The sequence below is a fragment of the Amblyomma mixtum genome, chromosome 10, assembly GCF_055824585.1.
Source record: "Amblyomma mixtum isolate Tamu chromosome 10, ASM5582458v1, whole genome shotgun sequence".
In the NCBI taxonomy this organism is placed as follows: Eukaryota; Metazoa; Arthropoda; class Arachnida; order Ixodida; family Ixodidae; genus Amblyomma; species Amblyomma mixtum.
Genome location: NC_143021.1, coordinates 186,763,001 through 186,786,786, shown reverse-complemented (window position 1 = coordinate 186,786,786; position 23,786 = coordinate 186,763,001). Strand labels below are relative to the sequence as shown.

Sequence of the window (23,786 nt, the reverse complement as noted above, 5' to 3'; positions counted from 1 at the left end):
GAGGACCAAAGCGAACGAGGAGACACAACACAAGCGCAGACTATCAACTCAATTCTTATTCACGGAAAGGAAGCTTTTATAGGCGTTAGAAAATACAAAAGCGACACACAACCACCATTTCCACGCGTGCAAAAGAAACCTATGACAAATCATTCCTGCTTTAAATAAGAACACAACAACAGGATAACAAATGCAATCGCATCAGGCCAACCTCCCGTACTGTCTACTCGCACTCAAGAAACTGCTCAGAAAAGGAACCTCCATTTCCTGCAGGCTGACCGACGGTGATGCGGCACACGCGTCTCCTTTTTTGATAAAGTAAGCTTGCGCAGTTTCTTGAGTGCGGTTGTTGTGTTTTTATTTCAAGCAGGAATGATTTGTCACAGGTTTCTTTTGCACGCGTGGAAATGGTTGCTGCGTTTCACTTTTGTATTTTATAACGCCTTTAAAAGCTTCCCTTTCGTGAATAAAAAATTCAATTGATAGTCTGCGCTTGTGTTTTGTCTCCTCGTTCGCTTTGTTCATCGTTTTTTGCGCTGCTAAGTATGCATTGTTAGAGTTCTCCGCAAAAGAATCACTCGTCGCTTGAAGTCAGCGGTGTAGCTCTGTCGACGTGACATCGTCGCTCAAGCGCACAACCGCGAATGCGATTGCAAAACGCCGACGCAGAGAGAAACAACAAAGACACTCGAGAAAGGCAAATACTAGCGCCAAAAAACACGCACACAGCTGAAGAACGACAAGCGCACACTTCATCTCACTTTAATCTCTGAAAAGCAAGCCAATATAGAGAAATCTAGGCATGTGAAGAAATTAACCTCATGTGCAGTCAACAGAACCATTCAAGATATGAAATCTCAGCTTTGAAAAGGTTTACAGATGTATCGCTGACACAACTTTTGCCTCTTTTTTTTTATGTGGTACGCCTCCAAAACCTCCCGTGCTTTACAATCACCGCTCCTGCCCAGAACGCCAAAATATACTGCTTCCTAAGCTGTCTACCACGATAAGATGATAATGAGGACCTGCGTCACGAATATAGGTCGATAACTAATTATGGGAAACAATTCTGAAAAAAAAAAAGATAGACCTATACGCGAGTAGATACGGTAGTAATGCCCTATTTATATCCCTGAGTGATTCTGTGCCACTTCATTATCATTCTCCTCGTTCATTTCTTTCTCTGTCAGTGGGCTCGCGAGCGAAGCGTCTTCCAGAGAAAGCAGCTCGCACATTCTCCGATTTTAATAATGGCCTTTCACGAACAGCACTCCAAAGACCCCAGTGTGACGTCTCTAGAGGACAGGTGCACACCGGTAAGCGCACGGAAGCGCCACCGTAAATGCGCCAGATAGAAAAATGCAACAGATACCCTGGCAAGGCAGGGCCATGACGTGGGCCTCTGACGCACTTCACGGCTCCCACTTAAAGCGGAGGAGGCTCCTGCGGGTGAGGGAAAACGCCCCGGAAAGGGCCTGGCGGAGAGAACTGCGGCGAAGTCGCTTGCATGCGAATGCTGTAACCCAGCTGAATCTTTAAAGAAAATTTTCGCTGCCAGTGTTTGATCACCGCTGTGTAGCGAATTTTCGGTGAGAGGATGGTAAGGGGTATTTAGATTTGTGGCTTAAATTCTATAGGGAGGAACCCATTTTCGTCAAATATTTCGAATCACGTTTCTGAAAAGATTTTTTCAATGTGAAGTACATTCATTCGCCCAAACATCGAAACGGGTTCGGGTAACTGCAGAAAATAATATTCATCGAAGCGAACATATTAGCGTCCGTTCTATTTAAGTGATAGAAGTTGCAAATTTTTTATAGCCGAGCTGGTTTTCACCCAGTCTTGATATGCGTAATTTCGTTGAAACACAAAATTTTAACTCCCTTAGTGGACTGATTTTGCGACAAGGCGTAGGAGCTGCCTAACGAATATTTAGTGAGCTGACTTCGTTTGACGTTATTAGAACGTGAGCTTTAATGAAACCGAATTCCTAACTCTTTGCAATTGCTTTCATCCGAACCAACCATGATTTATTTCCTGAAGAATTAATTCATGAGAACGCGTTTCGTTCAAAACAGAAAGCGCCGGTGGCGCTGCTCAAGACAGCGAGGGATGCTACATATAAAATTAAGTAAGGGGGTGCTCGTAGAAGAGTCTTTGGAGGGAGCACTGTCGAATAGAACTGTGGAGCGAGAGCATACTAAAAGAAAAAAATGGAGGGCGCACTCATGGTTCATGATGTTTAACGTCCCATAGCGACTCAGGCTTTGAGGGGCACCGTAGTGTAGGGCTCCGGAAAATTTTCAAACGCCTGGGGTTTTTTAACGGGCACTGACATTCCACCACTGAGCCAGCGCGGCGGCAGGGGACACCCAAGTTACGCCTTAATGGTACGACGCGACAGATAATGGGTATATATTCTCATATATGGAGAATTGGTCATTCCCACCTTCACATTCATAGATCTCCGGAAGTCTTCATACCACTCCTGGAGCAGTAGTGGAGCGGTCAAGCGATGCGCTACTGCCCTGCGATGGCTCCTCGACGCTATCGCCTTAAAGTGCAGTGCAAACTTAACCAGGGAAGAAATTATACATCGCTTAACAGTTGTCTGGAGAAGGCAGCCAATCGTTAACTGTAAGTGGACCGCAGCGGTGGCCTAATGGTCTGAGAATCCGCATTCCACGAGGGAGGTGCTGGAGGCTCGGCCCCTCAGTGCTGCTGGGTACAAACTGGCTTTACAGTGGGTAAAAACTTTGCCCAGTCCTGGTTCTCGGCTTTTCTGGGGGAAAATGCGTGGCATGAGCGTCTTAGATCAAACCGAGGACCAAATAAACGATTTCTTTGTGAAAAGGAAATGGCAATACGACGCAATTAGAATTGCTGACAGCAGAGGGCCGCGCATAACAATTATATTTGAGGCCACCTGCGCCGTTCCCTCTGCCTACACCAGACTGCACCGAGAGTCGACGACGAGCTGCAGCATTTCACTCTAGCTCACAGGTGTCGGGCGGTGAAGCGTAGCTTCGACGAATTTCTTCAGTAGTGATGTGGTCGTCCATGTGCTATTGGTCGGTGTACTAAACCGTCGCACATTCCGTGAACGCAGTGGTAAGAGAGTATTATCCTCCCTAATAGAAATCAGGATTGGAGTTTTATGCCCTTTTTATTTTTATCGTCCATTGCATGAATTCGTCAGTAAAACCGCGCAGCCTAATGAAGCGCAGTGCTGACACAGCAAGCCAAGAATTCCTCCAATGTGATTACAAGCCCCATTATATGTCGGTTTTCAGAAAATTTGCACGTGTCATGCTACAGAGCCGTGCATCAGGTCAACGTGGCCGAGGGACAACGTTTGCCATTTTTGTTGACGGGAACGCATGCATGTGAGAATCCAGTGCTCGAGCTGTTCAATCTTCTTCTGGGAAACTGCAGAAAAGCATTGGACAGTACCTACTCTGCCATCGTTCTGCTCCTCTGCCATCGTTCTGCATTTGTGTGCCCCCGCACATAGTCACACTCCTTTCCTAATGTACTCGTGAAAATCCACGACCTTGGTGGAAAATTCTGCCTCCCATGTGCGCGAGTCCGTGAAGAAAAAAAGGTGTAATTTGAGCACGGACCGATGTGTGCTACACGTCACGAAGAAACGCACAAAATGCGCAAAGAAAGCAAACAAATACGCGACAAGTGAAGTAGAAGCTCCTTCCAAAACACTGCTCAAGCAAGTTGCAGTGCCAAACTCCCCCAGTTTTGTTTATTATTTTCTCGGGCGCCAGCTTGCGTGCGTGTTGGGCGAGGCGAGTCAAGGGTGCTTTCAAAATAGCGTCGAGGCGACGGCCTCGCCCTTGGGCCAGTCTCTCTGGGTCGACATCTCGGCACGGCCCGATGTTCGTGCAGAGGCGGGGACAGCCGAGTTGCATGGTCTGTGCGGAACGGAAAGAAATGATTCAGGCACTTATTTTTGTTTTCCACGTAGGAGTTGCGCATAAAAATGGAACATACGTTGTAATAATACTCTGCGACAAGAACAAAGCAGCCATGCGAAATTCGGTCAGATGAACAGCTGTTCATCTGTTTCCTGTTTCCTGCGCTTCAGCCACGCACTGAAGCGCGAAATTATTAATCACACGTCCTTCCTTCATGAACTCTCCAACATTGAAGTAAGCTATAAAGTACACAACACAAGAAACGTCGATCAGTCGCACATTAAAACATACAGAACAACATATGGCTGTCAAACACTTGAAAACATATTACCGCGTCTACTAAATGCTCTTTGTGTCAATGACATTGACCTAAAAACCACCTCACACAGAAAGCTTTTAGAATATTTTTATTTACAGATACTGCATTGAATCTGTGAACCGAATTCACTGTATTGCACTCTTCATTGCTTTGTTTGTCATTTTGTTTTTCTTGCGGGAAGTACCTGTCGCGTTTTTTTTTGCAATATTGTATTTAGTTTGAAAGTGTGCCACGGTTTTGTTGCCAAAGTTCGCAGCTGGGTGTCCATGGTCAAGTCAAGCGGTCCAAGAGGCCGCTTTTACTATGGGCACCCTGTCACCATGTATATTGTGATGGTAAATAAATAAATAAATAAATAAATAAATACATAAATAAATAAATAAATAAAATAAAGTTTTGTATGCATAACATGATTGAAACTCTGCTATTTGTGGAAGTTGCGCCAAAATCAATGGTCGGTGCAAGTTTATGTGGCGAAAATGATGCGTCCTTTCAAGTTTTTGCCCCTAATCTTACGAGCAGCGACGCAAAAGTGCAGACACTGTAAATAAAGGCTTCTCTTCATTCTGGACTCTGGTTCTACAGAAAGCCAAAATGTGTGCCGTGACGTTTCGTGCAATTCCTTGAGTGAGGCGTCAAGAAGCCTTCACTTTCTTAAGCAGAATCGCACAAGGCCGAAGCCGAGACCTGGGAACCCTATTTATAAGCGCTGTTCCCACAGAACGGACGGCAACTCAAACTTGGTGCGTACCTCCGCGTCACTCATTCTAGAGTCAAGAGCCCTTTGTCCCAAAGAAAGACGTGTTGCTTGCGTAAAATTTCATTCGACCTGCACGGCTGCGCGGAACTGGCTTTGCTGCCTTTCTAAACTACCTACTGCGCTTCATCCTAGCAGTAATGCAAAATTCCCCGAAGGATGACTGAAAACGTTGGTGAACGCCGCTATTATTGTGCCATGCGAATTTTGTTCTTGCGAGCTGGTTTCGAGACGGCATTTCTAGTTAGGCAAAAGGAAAATGCACGGAAAAAGCTTAGCGCAAAAAAAGACAAGAACTGTGAAAAGGGACACACAGTGCAATAGCTTCCAAAAATGATTTATTAGTCAGTAAGCAGCTCATCCGATGGGCAACGACCACGAGCAAAATCGTCCGTTATCTGATCGCGCTTTCTGTTCGCCTAGCGCGAGCGCTCCGTCCCGCGGCACTGCTCGCTCACCGTCTTCTTCTACATGGCACTAAACCAGTGGTTCTGACCTGAGCACTATCGTCTCTTGCGCGCCCGCAGCTGGACTAGCGCGAGCGCTCCGTCCAGCGGCACTGCCAGCTCACTACTGTCGTCTTCTACGTAACAAAAATCCATGCTTTCGCAGAGATTCTCCGCATTTTTTTGCACAAAGTAGCATTTTTTTTTGTTTTTTTTGCCATCGTATCACAGTTGCCCCATCAGTACATTGCGCTAGCTAAGCATATCACCCACATACGTAAGTTTCTTGAGCAACAGCGCGACACAAGGGCTACTTACACAGTCATATTCCAAAAGTGCAATGCATTCAGCCTCAATTATTTCACGTTTTAGCCGGCTTTTGTGCACTTTTAGCACCACACATTTTCTGAGAAGTGCACTGACAAACGCGGCAGTCAGCTGACAGACCTTTCCCACAAATGTTCTTCACGTCATGCCCATGCTTAAGACACCTGTCTTTCTGCATCTGCGCGCATTTTCTTACATGTTGCCTTGCAGGAAAGGGGTATCTGATACAAGACGTTTTCAATGCGATTAACAAATTTTTCGCCATGTTTCTTTGCACACCAGACAGCTTTTTTTTTACTTTTGTCACATTTTTCTTGAACAGTTTACTCAAGTGCTGCTGTGGCGCTCTGCTGTACAAAGAAACATGGCCAAAATTTCGTTAATTGCTTTAAAAGCATCTTTCCTGTGGCAAGCAATGTGTAGGATGAACGGGGAAATGCCTGAAAGATGGGCTTCGTGAGCATGGGCTTGACGTAAAGAACATGTGCGGAAAACGTATGCGAGCGCACTGTCGTGCTTGTCAATGCAAACCGCTTCTCAAAAAATGTGTGGTTTTAAAAGTGCACGAAAACCGGTTAACACATGAAAAAACTGAGGCTGAATGCATTGCACTTTTCAAAAATGACAGTGTAAGTAGCGCATCTGTTGCGCTGTTGCCAAAGGAGCTAGCGTATCTGGGTGATATGCTTTGCTAGCGCAGAGCACCGATGGTGCAACTATGATACGGTGGTAACAAAAAAACATCCTTCTTTTGTGCAAGAAACTATTGTTGGAAGTTAGCGCTCTGTGTGTACGTCTTTCTCATTCCCTGTCTTTTTTTTTTGCCCTACGTTCATTCCCTTGATTCATAAACCAAAAAACTCAAGCATCTAACCTTCTAAAAAAATAGTTCGAAAATGCTGAACAGGATCGTCATTAGGGTTTTCGAATAAGAAGAAAACACATGCGTGTGCTCTCCATCGCGTGTGCGCTATAAGAACATAAAAAGCGCTAAAAGACACGCTATTGAAGTGGCCATAACTCTGATCTTTATTTAGAGAAGAAAATCCGAAGGTGCGTACAGGAATTGATTCAGGACGTTGCAGCAAAAGCCTATGTTAGGCACAACGTTCATGTCATGCAGTGTGAACTTTAAATAGCAAATTATTAGCTTAATAAATATAAGGTTGATGCCCATTCGCTGATGGGCATCTACAATTCTGCCGTGGTGATGATTCCGCGTGGAGAAGACAGTCCCGACGGTGCCGCTGATTAGCCCAGCTGCAGCAACGCCCAATCACCTACAGTAGGGCCCTGCTCACTCTCCCCCATTCGCCATTTGTTTTACTGCAGTCGTTATATTCGCAATTGTGCTGACTTCAACCAATTTTTCGATGACGGCTGCCAGCGTGGCGCCGATCAATTTTAGGGCCAACATTTAAACCTTCACCTTCGTCTCTTTCGTTCAGACTCGCCCTTTGCGCCGCATGGTTACTCCATTCTGCGCCGCTTATTGACGCATGAATTCCATTCTATGGCTGGCTGCGTTTTGACCTTCCCTTGTCCGTTCCTGGCTCTCTGGTAACCCGTGTCTGTTCATTTTTTACTTATGTCCTACCGGAGCACACCTGCGCAAAGGTCAGTCTACTCCTGCTCCCCACCTGAGCGGGTGCCAAGCACCTTGAAGCGGACCAACCTTCCTTATACAACTAACCCCGTAATGCACGAGCTTTAGTGGAAACACCTCTCACTGGTGCAGATCTAAGCTGACCTGGACCGCAGAGGAGCATAGCCTAGAAAAATGCATGCGCCTGTGTAAAGAAGATATGTAAAGAGATGTGTAAAGGAATAACCTGCAGCATTTCACGCATTACGACAGCGAAACTTTAATGCATGCAGGAATGCATTTAACGACTGCATATTTTCCTCTCCTAGTCAAGAAATTTTTCTTGCATCCTTGCAACAATCTACAGAACTTGAGAAAAAAAAACTACGAAAAGTATAGGAATGAGAGGGATTCGAACTCACGCCTCATAAATGCTAATCGGTGACTCTCACCCTCCCACTATGTACAGAAGGGTGCCGATGTCACCTTTTCGCGCAGTTATGTGAGCACTTCCATACACCCTTAAAGCGCGGGGGAGTGGCGGTCTCGGCCTCAAAGGGAATGAATGTCCTCGACTCAGCGTGGCAAGCTCAGCAAGAAACCGGCTACCAAGTAACGAGGGGGTGGTCGTTTGGTGCCCAGGATCTGCCGGTCGCAAGCCAGAGAATGCATCGCAGCCAAAGATTTACAAACAAAACGAAGTTTTTAAAGCAAAGAGACAATACAGAGGATTTCCAATCACTCGTACAAACATACAGATTCACAATACAATGCAACTCATGCAAATTAACACTCGAGAGAGACTACAATGCAACAAAAAGCCTTGCACCTCAACTGCGCTAATAGACACAATTTGTTCACCGGGCATTGCGACAGTCCGACGACCGCAGGATCACTATGCAACCGTCCCGAAGACAGGCGCGCGCTGTCTCGCCGGTCTGTTGCTGGACGAGTGGTGTTGACCTTGCGTGCGCGCTTCTCCCAAGCTTAAACGGCGGCTCAGGCTAGGAGACAGCGCTCAACGCCCTTCACTGATAAGTACGCTCCGCATCTGTTCGTTCCTCGCGCCAAGGCAGGCGCGCACATACACACAGTATTCACTATACAATTTCCTTCTCATTCTCGCGCCGGGTGTGCGTTCCCATCAGCCGATGATGATACTACTGCGTTTTTTTCTGTTTGTCTGAACCACCTGCGGTTCAGCGGGCTTTGTACATTTTATTTGAAAGTGTTTGTCATGGTTCTCACCAGCTGCTCTCCCTCTTTGCATTGCTCCTAAGGCTTTCTTTTTTGGCGGAGTGTGCCATTGCTGTGCTCGACTGCCTCCCTCAGTAACTTGACGATTACATTCGCTACTGTATAGATTTGTGTAGAACTCTCCGGCTAATTCAACTATCTTATCCATATTGCTAATGGCATTGCCCTGTTTGTCTTTTAGCGCATACATCTCGTTTTTACCTATGGCCAGTTTTCTCCACACTGATTTTAGGCTACCACCGTTCCGTAGAGAATGCTCGATTTTCTGCGTGTTAAACTTTCTTATGTCGGCTCCCTTGCGCTTATTTATTAACTTCGATAGCTCTGCTAGTTCTATCCTGTCTGTGGAGTTAGACGTCCTCATGGTTTGGCGTTTATTAATCAGATCTTTAGGTTTGGTTTGGTTTATGGGGTTTAACGTCCCAAAGCGACTGAGGCTAGAGAGACGCCGTAGTGAAGGGCTCCGGAAATTTCGACCACCTGGGGTTCTTTAACGTGCACTGACATCGCACAGTACACGGGCCTCTAGAATTTCTCCTCCAAAGAAATTCCAGCCGCCGCGGCCGGGATCGAACCCGCGTCTTTCGGGTCAGCAGCCGAGCATCATAACCGCTGAGCCACCGCGGCGGCATAATCAGATCTTTAGTCTCCTGAGATAGCTTGCTCGTATCCTGTCGAACCATACTACCACCTACTTCTGCGGCGCACTCTGTAACGATAGCTGTAAGATTATCATTCATTGCTTCAACACTACGGTCGTCTTCTTCAGTTAAAGCGAAAAATCTGTTTTGCAGCGACATTCTAAATTCCTCTACCTTTCCTCTTAATGCTAACTCGTTAATAGCTTTTCGCTTCACCAGTTTCCTCCGTTCCCTCTTCAAATCTAAGCTAACACGAGACCTTACCATTCTGTGGTCGCTGCAACGGACCTTACCGAGGACCTCCACATCCTCTACGATGCCAGGGTGTGCACACAGTATGAAGTCTATTTCATTTTTAGTCTCACCATTGGGGCTCTTCACACGTCCACTTCCTGTTTGCTCGTTTGCAGAAGAAGGTATTCATAATCCGTAAATTATTTCTATCTGCGAACTCTACTAATAACTCTCCCCTACTGTTCCTAGAACCTATGCCATAGTCACCTACCGCCTTGTCTCCAGCCTGCTTTTTACCCACCTTTCTTTTTCTTTTCTTTTTTATTTTTTGCTTAGACGTTTGCCTAAGAAGGGGCGGAGGCTAAAGGCACAATGTTGCCTGACAGGGCCTCAGCCCCCTACAGCATGACGAACAAACATACAAATTACAAACTATAAAAGTCCGGCGGGCCGGTACAAAATAGTATCGTTGATAAGGAAGAAAAAAAAACAAAATCAAGGAAAAGTAGGCCAAAAGTAAGAGTTATACAGAGCAAAATACACACGGAAGAAAATACATACAGAGGAAAATACATACACAATCAGCAAAAAAAGACAGAAGCACTTGACAAAAATTTGCATCATAAATGTACGATGAGTATATGAATAAGAAACAAAGACGAAGACATACATGAAACACTACATCAAATAACAAAGTTCTACTTAAGGCTTATTCTAGCCTACTGAAAAACAAAACATTATGTACATATAAGCACAAAAAAGAGTACAGAGATGCGAACACAGAATCAGTAACTGTGAAGAAAAAAAGAAAAAAATAGACTACAACATGCTTGCATCAGAAATTTTAGCTATTGCTATAGGTGACATTGCTACAGAGAAGAGCTCCCTTACATTCGTTTTTGAAAGTAGAGAAGGGTTTACTGTAATTAATATTTATATCTCTTCTATTGAGAATTCTGATAACTTGAAAAGACAGAGCTTTACGGCCATAATTTGCATTAAAGTCGCCCATCAGTACAGTGTACTGTGATTTTACTTTGGTCATTGCCGATTCACATCCTCATAGAAGCTTTCAACTATCTAGTCATCATGGCTTGATGTAGGCGGGTAGGCCTGCACTACCTTCAGCTTGTACCTCTTATTAAGCCTAATTACGATAGCTGCCACTCTCTCGTTAATACTGTAAAACTCTTCGATGTTGCCAGCTATATCTTGATTACTGAGGAATCCCACACCTAGTTCTCGCCTACCTGCTAATCCACGATAGCACAGTACATGCCCGCGCCCTTTAGTACTGTATATGCCTCATATGTCCTCCTAACCTCACTAAGCCCTATGACATCCCATTTAATACCGGCTAATTCCTCCAATAGCACTGCCAAGCTAGCCTCACTTGATAAGGTTCAGTTTTCAATGGCGGCCTGTCCGGAGCCAGAGATTCTTAGCACCCTCCGCTGCGTCACACATCTGACCGCCGCCTAGGTCAGTTGCTCCGCAGCCGCTGCGGACTGAGGGCCGAGGGTTAATTGGTTTGTTCATAGAAGGTTGTGGCCAAGTACTACCCCAGGGTGGCCAAATCCTGTTCTGGTGAGGAAGTGCGTTGTCGGTTCTGGTCACCGAAGTCAGGCCGCACTCCAAGCTTGGTTATGTAATTCCATCGACACGCGGAGTTTTTTTTTTAATCCGGTGGAGAATTGCGTGGCACCGGGATTAGAACCCCGGTCCTCTTGCACGCGAGGCGGACGCTCTACGTCTACGCCATCGCTGCATGGCTGAGGATCAGATAACAGCAGATTTGTTGAAGGACGGAGGAGAGATTGTACTACAAAAACTAGCCACCCTGTATACGCAATTCATTGTGACCTCGAGAGTACCAGAAGCTTGGAAGAACGGTAACATTATCTTAATTCATAAGAAAGGAGACCTCAAGGACTTGAAGAATTACAGACTAATCAGCTTATTGTCCGTTGCTTACAAGGTATTTACTAAGGTAATCGCTAATAGAGTCAGGACAACCACGGACTTTAGTTAACCAAATGATCAGGCAGGCTTTCGTAAAGGATACTCGACAACAGACCACATTCACTTTATCAATCAGGTGATAGAGAAATGCGCACAATATAAACAACCCCTCTATGTAGCCTTCATTGATTACGAGAAAGCATTTGACTCAGTGGAAACCTCAGCTCTCATCCAGGCATTGCAGAATCAGGGTGTATAAGAGTGTTATGTGAAAATATTGGAATATATTTATAACGATTGCACAGCTACTATAGTTCTCCGTAAAGTCAGCAATAAAATTCCAATACGGAAAGGTGTCAGGCAGAGCGACACGATCTCGCCAATGCTCTTCACTGCCTGCTTACAGGAGGTATCCCGGGGATTGGAATGGGAACAGTTGGGGATAAGAGTTAGTGGAGAATACCTCAGTAATTTGAGATTCCCTGATGACATTGCCTTGCTAAGCCACTCAGGACAAGAACTGCAAAGCATGATCAATCAGTTAGACAGGCAGAGCAGAACGGTGGGGCTAAGAATTAACATGTAGAAAACCAAAGTAATGTTCAACAGCCTAGCAAGGGAACAGCAGTTCGCAATTGGTAGCGAGGTGCTAGAAGTAGTAAGAGAATATGTCTACTTCGGGCAGGTAGTGACCGCAGATCCGGATCATGAGAGGGAAATAACTAGAAGAATAAGAATGGGGTGGAGCGCATATGACAGGTTCTCTCAGATCATGAATGGTAGCTTACCAATATCCCGGAAGAGGAAAGTATACAACAGCTGTATCCTACCGGTACTCACCTATGGGGCAGAAACGTGGAGGCTAACAAAGAGGGTTCAGCTTAAGTTAAGAACAACGCAGAGAGCTATGGAAAGGAAAATGATAGGTGCAACCTTAAGGGATTGGAAGAGGGCGGAGTAGGTGAGGGAACAAACGCGGATTAATGACATCTTAGTTGAAATCAAGAGGAAGAAATGGGCTTGGGCCGGGCATGTAATGCGAAGGCAAGATAACCGCTGGTCCTTAAGGGTAACGGAGTGGATTCCAAGAGAAAGCAAACGTAGCAGGGGACGGCAGAAAGTTAGGTGGACGGATGAGATTACGAAGTTTGCGGGGATACAGTGGCGGCAACTGACAAAGGACAGGGTTAATTGGAGAGACATGGGAGAGGCCTTTGCCCTGCAGTGGGTGTAGTCAGGCTTATGATGATGATGTTATGGTTCTTGGTCCCTCGACGCAAAAACACAATTCACATTCATTCATTCATTCATTCATTCAATCATTGCTTCATATATCTTTATTGACAAGAATATTGACAGAATATATTGCTTCATATATCTTTATTGACACGTGCTTTTGTGCGTGTAGTTTGAATGTGCCATTTCTTTTGTGAATATTTTGTATTTGGACCTTTCACTAGCCGAGCTCGCTATGGGTCTAATCATGGTCTGATGAATTAGTTTCGCAAAATAAAATGATGATGATGATGGTGAAAAAAAAAATGGGCTGATGCCTAAGAGGGAGTGGGCTGTTTAAGTGAGGTTTAGTGCGCCGGACTCCTGGGGGCCGTCCAATCTTATTATGTCTGTACGTGGAGGGCAGGGGTGTATCGTGCGCGGAAGCTCGCCGTGCTGGGGCAAGTCCAAATGAGGTGCCGTAAATCGATGTTACTGTTAGCAGTGCAAATGGGGCAGCCGATCCTGGCGCGAGGCCGCTGACTCGGAATGTCCGGTGTGTACGCGGCACCTGCTCCTGCCTTGTAAACGAGAACCTGGGCCTGGCGGGGAAGGCTAGTATGAATTACAGGTGCATTGTCGGGGACGCGTTCCCGCAAAAAACCCCTCCGGTCATGTTTAATGCAGGTAGTGACGGAGTCAGGTACAATGATAGGTGTCGGAAAGCAATAAGGGTGGTCCGAGTTGGACGGGCTTAGGTAGAGGCTGCGCCGGCGGTCTTCCTTTAGCTGCGCGCCAGCGTGCCTCGTGCGCAGTCCACTTTCGGATCCGTTCTGCATGATCTACAGGTGTCGATTGAATGAAATGCTTTCCGAGACATGTGAGGCCTCCTGCAGGTAGTGACAGTGCTCTTTGATGCAGTTTTTCAGAGATATTTTGTTAGAACGAGCGTTGAGCGACTTGATTGCCTCTTCACTGTCACTGTAGCTGTGCACGATAGTACCTGGTTGTGTGCTGCCGAGGTGAAGGGCCTCGGCGATGGCTGTTATGTCCAGTTAGGTGGTTGACCAGTATTTCCACCCACTATGGCTGGTAACGTTTAGTGGAGAACGCTCTTCATAGCAGGCGGTAGCATGCAAACGTTGTGCCAGTGTCTTCGTCCTCGTATTGGGCGGCGTCGGTAAAATGCGTAGACCGTTCTGTTAGTCCTGTGTGGCGAGTAGCTGACGCCGGTGGTGCTCTCTGCAAAGGAGGGAGGGAGGTGCACGCAGATTCAGGGTTGGCCGAACATGCAGCGATTGTATGCATCCACGGATGGTAGCTGAGTGAATCGTTGATGTCCATTGATACGTATGTGTACGGGTAGGCTGGTTATCACCCTCAAGGCAGAGTTATAAACTTAAGGTTGACGTCCACGCCACTGGGCAGTGAATGGACGAGCAGAAAGATTGTGTTTTCATGAGATGGACGCGTCTGAGTTGTGTCAAGGGCCGTTTGTAGTGTGTCCGTTTGTTCTTGGGTCGTACTGCGGTACGTGGTTTTAAGTGTGATATCATTCACATATACTATAAACCATAGGCCATCAAGTTTGGGCAGTTGCAGTGCGATTGTTGGCCATGACAGCGTTAAATAGAGTTGGAGATATGACGGAGCCATGGGGAACGCCGATGTGGTTTGTAAAGTGCTTGGTCGTGCGATTGCCATTAATATGAAATTCATCCCTTACAAAAATCTGTGATGAGTGTCTGATAAAAAGTCAATGATTTCAGACATCATACTCATAAGGTATTTATGATGACTTCTGAGTTGAGTTTGTGATGCAATGGTGATGGAAATTGGCCACCAATTTTCTGATTAAGACGTGATGTGTGTTTTTCTGTAGAGATTCTCATGAATTTATTTTGCAGGCATGGTGAATTCATGATGCATTTCTGATTGGTTTATGATGCATTGAAACCAGTGTCCTGCCCCCCCCCCCCCCCCCACCAGAAAAAAGTCGCGAATTCCATTTTTTACGGGCTCTTTAACATCACATAGAATCCGCTACGGTGAAGCACTCTTACGTGTAATGTAAACATCCACTAGACTATCCTATGTGCTACTTTCGCCGAAACGTGGAACAGCCCAGGACAGTAATCTGCCAATCATTGCTGCAAACAGGTTCCACCAACTCTTTGAAAGGAGCAAGTAACAAGATCAAGAGAAAAGGGCATTATAAACTATGGAAGTGCATTCCACACCGGTACACTCACCTTTCTCTACTTCATAGCGCTGGCTGATGCTTATATAGTGCCAATAAAACGCCCCCTAAGAAGTTCTAGTTAGGAGCTGTCAATAAGTTGAGTTTTGTAGGATAATATTGGCATCATATACGGAATTTCCGGCAGTTACAAATGAAGAGATTTAACTATAAAGTTCTATTAGTTGATGTGCATCATTGCTCCACGAGAAATTTAAAAGAGCGCCTCGGGTGATGCTTGAAAAAGATACTGCTCTGATGTCTTCACGAATCAGAAAAACTACCTTTTTTTTCATCAGGAAAGTTCATGCAGAAACACATCAAGAATTTATGTTGTCACTTTGGTTCCTAAAAGTTAAGGCAAAAATTAGCCAAGCATTTATGACGTCAATCTGGTACAGAAAGTTAATGCAAAAACTCATTAACAATTTATGATGTCGGGCTGATGTGGAAACACAACATATGCGGTCTTTGTGATTAATTTCTGATGACTCACCACGATTATATGATAACGATATCAGAAATTCTAAATCCATTTTTGTAAGGGATAGCTTGAATTATTGAGGAAGCCCTTTACAAAGTTGAATATGCGGGCTCAAAGTCCAGTGTGGACGAGCGCGTTGAGCTCGGCTCGATGGCTGATGGTGTCGAACGTCTTGTGTAGATCGCCAGCTAAATGGTTGTCGCGGCGCCTTTGCATTGTTTGTGTCTTCTGTACAGGTTGCGAAGGCGCAGGTGCCCTGTGTTCTTTGCTTAGGCCGGAATCCAGACTGGAACAAGTGAAAATGATTGAAGGTCTCAAGGCAGTGTGAAAGTCGAGCGGTGACCAAGCGTTCCATCAGCTTGCAGGCGGTGGAGGTGAGAGAAATTAGTCGCAAGTTGGCAAGTTGAATGAGGCCTTTTACAGGTTTGAGAACGGTGAGACTACCGAGTGCGTCAAATGTGGTGGTAAGAAGCCAGTTTGCCAGTGACGGTTTGAGAGGTCTACCAATTTTCCCTTAGTATCTGTGCTGGCGTTCCCGAGCATGCACCAAGCCATCTCTACCGGAAGCCCTGTTTTTCTTGACTTGAGAGAGAGCATATTTCAATTGAAATGTGGTAAAGGGCGCGTTAATGCCAGTCGAGTCGGTCGACGGGACGCGGGCATAGATTTCCAAGCGGGGGGGGGGGGGGGTTACGACTTGCCGTCTTGGAGTTGCTTGAGATGGACGCCATAGTACCGAGGACTGAAAGCTGTGCCATGATTCTTCCTAGCTGTGTTAAAATCATTTCTTGCGCGGTATGCTCAGCTTCATGTGTGCCGACTCGTTTCGTGAGGGCGGCAAGTACTGCAGACACCGTCGTTCTGAGAGGCGGTTAGCATTGCACGCAGTTGAAGCGCATAACGGCACCATGAAGTTGAAGTGAATTGTATAATATACATTATATGGCGCTACAATGACCTGCTTTTATCGCTACAGCACTGGCGGCCTCAACCGCCGGCGGTCCAGCGGTCGTTCTATGTTCCCTTCAAAACTGTTAGCCACGCTCTCTCAGTTCTTCTACTTCAAGTTGAAGCGCTTTTTGTAACGGATATTCGATGTCCCCGCAGTCATCCACTTTTGTCGCTAAAGCAGTGACGACCTAAACCACCGGTGTTTCAGCGACCGTTCTATGTCTAATTCCGAACTGTTCCCCGCACTCCACTAAGCTTACGCTGCACCAAGGCGCCTATGTAAAAAAAGCTCTGTGCATCGCCGAGATAAGTGCTTTGCATATTTGGTTTCAGATGGCCTCGCTAAAAGTTTTAAATAGAAAAAGTACTCGTGGTTTAGCATTGCTAAGCACGAAATATTACGCGAAAGCAAAGTTTTTGCAGGTGGACATCACCGCCACGAGCCGGAAAGCGCGACTGATGTGTCCACTGGAGCAATGCGTCTTTCGTTTCCTGAAATTGAACGGAGTCTGAACCTTGGGCTTGTTTTGAGAAAAAGAAAGGTGCATAATCATTCTGTCACTACAGCCACATAGCTTAAAGCGTGAATATTAGTTAGCTGTGTTCGTTGATGAAGACGACGATGTGCGTTGCAGTTTAACACGAGGCTTGCTCGGCTGCGGCGACAGCCTAGTGCTCTCGCACAGCGGCCTTTGAAACTGATCTGGTCGAGCAGCAGCACGTGGGACTCTCAGTGGTGGATATTGATGTGATTTTTGTTTGTGCCTCTTTTTTCTCTGCTCCCAAGGTGCACATACAAAATTTTGAAAAGCTCTGAACCTCCGGAGTATTGCTTTGGCACTAAAGAGCACCCGTAAAACACGTGCTATTAAGAGAAGGAACGTGAACGCTGGCTCACGACCAAAGTTTTCAGACAGCGTTCGTGTTTCTTATAGTCCTAGTACGCATCCCTACTTTGGTTTCTCTGCGCTCAGATGGGGAGACGGAAGTGCGCAGAGCGGAAGCGCGAGCAGGAGTGCGTGGCAGCGAAAAAGAAAGGAGGGCAGAGCCCAGGCCTTTGGACTTGCACCAAAGGAGCCACCATCACTGCCATGCACAGATAGAAGGGAGCGGAAAGGAAAGGATGGCATACTTGCGTCACGACGAAGTGACGGTGGTGGTAGTATTCGCAGTCTCTGATGGAGTTTCAGGACAATAAGCATGCCTTTCAATAAGATTTCTTGCTTTCGTTCTTCGGTTTTCCAATCATTCTTTCACTCCATGATTCAGTATCCTGCGTACCTTCTTCAAAATCAGCGGTATGACAGTCTACAAATTACTACTGACGGGACGAATGAAGAGCCTGTTGCAGGAAGAGACGCAGAGACCGCACGCAGCATTGCACATTCAGAGGCAATGTCCTCTGTTACGGGGTTGTGTATCTTCTACTGCTCCCCTGTGGGAATGAATCAGGCTCTATTCTGAGGTATATCCTCCTCGGCTGCTGACACGTAGCTGGGAGCAGGTGTTACGTAAGCACACGAACTGTCGTTTTTCTTCGACTGCGCGTGGATTATTTTCTGCGGACGGTCTTTGAGAAATCAATGGATATATTTCAGCGTGAGTCTCTCCAAGCTCCTGAAACGTGCGCCCACTCATGCTACTGCTTCGCGGAACTCGTGTTATTTTAGTGTAGAGAAAGCGCTTGAGGAATTCATCCTCATCGCAAGAACGTCTGAGGCACACTCTGGGTTGGCGGTGTGCACATGCGTACCCCACCCACAACAGTTTACCAGTCGCAGTGGCTTTGGCGTGCTACCGCTGCGCCCACGGTCGCGGTTTGAAATTCCAGCCGCATTTCGATGAAGGCGAGACGCAAAAAAATATTAGCAGAGCAAGCTTTCCGCCTTGGCTTATTAATCAGCCAAAGCTGATTGGAATTAGCGGCGTCGCTTCGGGGCGTTAAACCCCAGATGCGACCACCCCATGTTTTACTGCTTGCATATTCACCCGTAGGTAGTACATGTCGTCACTAATCAGTGCCTTCCTCAGAGCTCCTATAGGGGCGAAGACGCATGTCTTCTGAAAGGTCGATCACGTAGAAAATGCCACTTAAGAATTAACTGGTGAAAAAATTTTAATTGGTAAACACAGATCACGTTGACGTCCTCTTCAGTGGGAAGAACGCATCAGTGCTTTTACTGATTATTTTTTGGCAGTGAACAAGAACATTCATGTTAATGTGATTAGCGAAAGAGCGGTGTTCATATATTCGTAAAATAATTAAACGTTACATCAACCCTGTTTCTACCAGCAGCTCAATGGTTTTTGGAGTGACAGTTCATTCCTTAGCGAACACTGAGAGGCGCAAGCCTGAGAGACTGAGAGCCGCAACTGGTCTCGTTGTCGTTTGGCTAGCAGAGGTTTGTGACTCTAACACGAAGGAAAAGCACACTTGCATCACCAAAATAGCAAACAAGAAATTTGTTAAAGATTTCGCACACTATTCGCGAGCACAGTATTCTAGCCATTTGCGACAAATGCTTAATCATTTCTACCTCACAAAAAATATAAGAAAATGGCATCCTCAAACTGAACAGTTAGCAGATAATGACTTTTTCTACTGTTGGTGATTGTTTGCGCTGGAGGTCGAGTATCGGGTTTTACTCCGAGCTTTGTGTGTGTGTGTGTGTGTGTGTGTGTGTGTGTGTGTGTGTGTGTGTGTGTGTGTGTGTGTGTGTGTGTGTGTGTGTGTGTGTGTGTGTGTGTGTGTGTGTGTGTGTGTGTGCGCGCGTGCGTGAGGTCCATTTTATTTTTTAATTATATAACGATATCCGTGCGCAGTAAATTTTAATTTGTCCCGCCATAATTAGGCGAGCTATTAGCTGACGCAGATTTCTGAAAGGGTCAATTCTAGAGGTGTGCCAACATTTGAAAATATTGAAGAGCGCATTGGATGGGATTCTTTTCGATTAGCTCAGTGAATCAAAAGTGCAAGTTGTAAGTTATTTTAAAACATTCTTATATAGTTTCAAACCCTCGAAAGGTTTTCGATTAATCGGTACTAACTAAGGTTGCAATTCTGTTCGATGACTGTTGTGAGAACGGCGCCCATCCCGAAGTTGGGCGCCATGCTGCCGGAATCTGTAGCAGGGCAGGGAGGTTGAGCCAGTCCGCTCGTGTGGGAGCGTTCATAATGTTTACGCATGGCTACATAATGATATGTTACTTGAGTACATAATGATAATATATCAATTCGCTCTCGCTCTGGCATCTGCTACCTGTTCTGGTTTGCTCATTTGGTAGAGTGACTGCCCGGAACAGGCGATGACCCGGGTTCGAACTCCAGTCCAGGGATAATTTTAGTGCGAAAGCACTAATTCACGATGTCAAGCAAGCTAACGGGTTACTGCGATACTTTACCTTGAGGGTCCCCCTGGGCAAATCATAAATAAATATCGCCGCAACTGGGATTCGAACCTGCGGCGGCGGAAACAAATCAGCTTCGCTGGCCACTGCACGAGAGCACTAGGCTATAGCCGCAGCCGAGTGCGCCTCGTGTTAAACTGCACCACACTCTCGCACTGTGCATTGCACATCGTCTTCTTTATCAACAAATACTGCTGTCAGACTAATACTCGCGCTTTGAGCTGTGTGGCGCTAGTGGCAGAAAATGTGCGCTGCATACGTTAGAGTGGACAACTTTGTGGCAGGAACAGGGCGCTAAAGCGATACGCGTTGGCGTTGACAACATTGCTGCAGAAGCGCGGCACTGCAGCACAGGCCGCTTTGTACATTGAGTAAATTGGCATTGACGATGAAAAAGTTGAAGACGCACATAACTGGCTCCATGGGGACAGTGGACACTTCAACCGCTCTTTCGGATGCGTGGGGGTGGTGTCCACCGGGAAAAAACTTTGCTTTCGGACAATATTTCGTGCTTAGCAATGCTAAACTGCCAGCCAATTTTTTTTCAACTACCAAGTTTCTGTGAAAGCTGTATTTGAGGTATTCCCGTGGCGTCACGCCCGCCATTTTGGCGTTCAACGCCCAACTCCAGCGGTGTAGGCCGGAGGAGTGGGGGATAAGGTTCGCAATTAGACCCGCACCGTATACCTGCCGGCGTGCTGCATGGGCGCCAGAATGGCGGCCACTACGGCTTCGGAGAATAAACACCTCCCATTGCTTTCAGTTCGTTTCAGGGCTCAACCAGTTTTAGCTAAGCCTGCCACTTGCCTAATCTCTGAGGCCATGCCCCTTAGCTAGCGCTCTGCTCGTAAGGTGGAGTGCGGTGCTAGTTACTAGCTCTGAGGCGCTTGAGACACGGCCGCAGTTACCGAAGATCGCCTGGTTCATCGGTGCTCGAAAAGACCACCACCACGATTTGCAACGTGCATGACTACGAAACGGGACTTTTTCTTTGGCATGGAGACAATCATATGTGGGTGGCAATACTGAAACGCTTTCGCTTAAATTTTCACATCGACGAGGGCCGCTACATGCGGCAGTGTGCTTTCACTAAATGAACTCTCGAAATAGGAAGAGATGATTATCCTCCGATCAGTTTTCATAAACAGCTCAGCGCTCTTACGAGCGCATCCCAGACCAGTAGATACAGAATTCCACCATCTACATCCAGCCTATACAAAGGGTAGCTACTCATAAAGGGTAGCGTAAAGCGTAGTTACTCAATTTAAGGACGAAAATGTTTTGCAATACTTTTCAGCGCCCTCTCCAAGAAGAAACTTCGTCTGAAAAAAAAAGGAAAATGACTGAATTCAATGATAGCTTAACAAACCTTTTCAGCACTGTATTCTGGAGAAATCGTTACGGTAGCCTATATCTACACAGTGTCATGTGGCAAGTGCGCACAGTGCAGATAAGGGCTGAAGTTTTCTGCTTTTCACTAAAAAACTCTCACTGTGTCAAGATAATACGTGGAGGCCAGGGTATACCACATAGAGAAAAGGGGAAGGAGATACTGTAAACAACAAAAAAAAGTAGAAATATTGCATGGGTATATGCGCGCATCGACGGAAGGGGGACGTTTTCTTTATGAAACCTGCAAGGGAATGCGCGAAATTAAATACAAAAACCTTTCATTTGCATTGGAAGCATGCACAGCATCCGAACAGAAAGAGAAAAAAAGGACGCATGAGAAGCCTTTTATCACTCTCGCATAGAAAGAAACCTGAATTTTGGAGGGTTAGGGACATTCTCTAGCAGCTAGAGCCGAGGCCGTGTCGAGTAGCCCGCGAGGTGTTCGTGCACCTTGCGCGCTGCTCTAGATACGACAGCGCCAGACTAACTGCACTGTGTTTAACCGAGGCGTGGCTTTGGGAAGGTTTTCTCCAAGTCTTTACCAACTACTGAACTGCAAACTGAGCCACTTTCAAGCAAAAGTTTTTCAGAGTTACGATGAATTTGACAAAAAGTATGCGCTCGCCAAAAGTAGCAAGAACGAGAAAAACGGTGGACGTTTCGGCTTCCATACTGTTGCCTTGAACACAGTGAAGTGAAGGACGCGAAGGTGCATTGCATAGCCAGTTTTCAAAGGGGGAACCTTGCATCTTTTTAACGAGTGTATGTTTATTTTTTTTCAAATCGCACTGAATGTCTCTCGCCAAACTGGATACCTTTGAACCTTGGACATCATAGTTATTCTGTCCATGGAAGATGACATCTACAGCTTTTGTAAAACGTATAGCGCCCGGAGAGGGGGGTTGCTTTTAAGTGTTGCAGTGGGGCTCTTTTAGCATGACTGCATGGCTGCACATTCGGGTCAAATGTGCGACCTCTACTATGGGGGACAAAATTCTCCAGGACGCGGGACAAGCGATTTTGTTTAATAGCTTCCACATTTGTTAGCGATCCTCTGCTATCACAAGCAACGCGAGTCCGACTCTCACCTCGACAAGTGCAGTCTCCGGCCCGCTGCTGATCACAGAGCTATCAGCTTAGCTGTCATCTATCAGCTCAAGGGCCCTTAAAAAGAAAGAAGAATAAAGTGCCCAGGGAGACAAACATTTTTTGCTCTGGATCAGAAGCAATGAATTTGAACTCAAAATGATTTGCTGCTATTATTAGTCTTCAGCATGAGTACGGCCAATATGCAAGATAGCAATACACTGGGGCTTACAAACTGCCATTACTATCGCGCTTTTTTGCTGTTGCTTCTGTGACTTTCGCACTTCACAATTTATAAAGTTCCGCACAAAAACCCGCGACCTGTTTAGAACTGACTGAAAGGCCGGATAGAGCAATGCGATATTTCTCTCCTCATGTGAAAACGTGGAAGGTTTCGGTGGGTGTACTTACTCTCCTGTCTCTCGGGTGTAAGCCAACAACTGCAGTGAGACCAAGGAGAGAAAACTCGGGCTGCACCCGCCGAAGAACGTGCGTCACTGCTTGTGCTGGCTGGCCGTAACGGCGTCGTTAGGTCAGCGGCTATTTCTGGTGCAGTCTACTAATAGATCACAGTTCGCGGCCAAAATAAGAACAAGGAAACGTAATGGCTTCAATGAAACATCCAGTCCTGTGAACTCAGTTCTAGTCCAGAATTGCTGAACATCAATTTTAATTGCGAGGCAACTGTAGTACATTGTAGGGTACTGCTATGGAAATATTCAAGGTAATCGTCCGTTCTTCTGTTGCGCAGCAAAATGTTTTTTTTTTTTTGAAGTTTGTCCATCACTCGTATCGACTAGCTAAGACTGCCATAGAAAGCGAATGGGGAACGCTTGGAAAACGTGTGTAGCAAAAAAAAATGCAAGCCTGCCGAGGGGACATCTGCGGATATCTTGGTCGCTATAGTAGAATCTTACCATACATGAAAAATTTGCGTTGATAAGAGCTTCCTTTTGAAAAACACGCTTGTCCGAAATTTCTGGTTATGTGAAGGCTTCCGAAAGTCGTCTGTGCATGGTCGTGCGCGGAAGCAAAACAAATTTTCCGCTGTCCTCTTAATTCTCCATGAACAGAGGATTAGCGTTCTAGTGATCCCCTTCTTACCTCATGACGTTCGTGTTCCGGCAGAGTGCGAATGTGAGCGGTTACGCTTGCGTCGACAGCGGCACTTGCATCGAGGTCATCTTTCGTTCTGAAAATATTTTCTCAACTGCGCCCACGCGTGCTGAGTGACTGACAGGCTCATTGCAGCTCACTATCACGTCCCGCCCCGCGAACGCCGAGACGCGTCGCGGAAAAAAATGGGGTCGTAAATCTCCGCCCTGGAAACAAAAGCAGGTCGCGTCTCCTTGTCTCATAACTGGCCCTCACGTTTTTCGCACCCATGGCTCGAAGGGGGCTCGTGACTCATGCGCCGGACGACCGCTTTTCTTTCTCGTGGCGCGCACAGAGTGCGTGTGACGTCACAGCGATGACATGGCCCTGACTCCCTTGGCTGCGAGGAGGCTGATTATTCCGTTGTTCGTCACTTTTCGGCGCCGCATCCAAGATGGC

At 46.3% G+C, this 23,786-nt stretch overlaps 1 long non-coding RNA gene across 1 annotated transcript; it reads right to left on the bottom strand.

Annotated features, from left to right (window-relative positions):
• Positions 1-3,353: 3,353 nt before the first annotated feature.
• On the bottom strand, positions 3,354-22,692 carry LOC149327968 (uncharacterized). The gene is made up of 3 exons (XR_016286178.1): positions 22,644-22,692; positions 22,235-22,310; positions 3,354-3,926 (listed from the first exon to the last, which is right to left on the bottom strand). It is a non-coding gene; the product is annotated as an uncharacterized LOC149327968 (long non-coding RNA).
• Between the last annotated feature and the right edge of the window lie 1,094 nt (positions 22,693-23,786).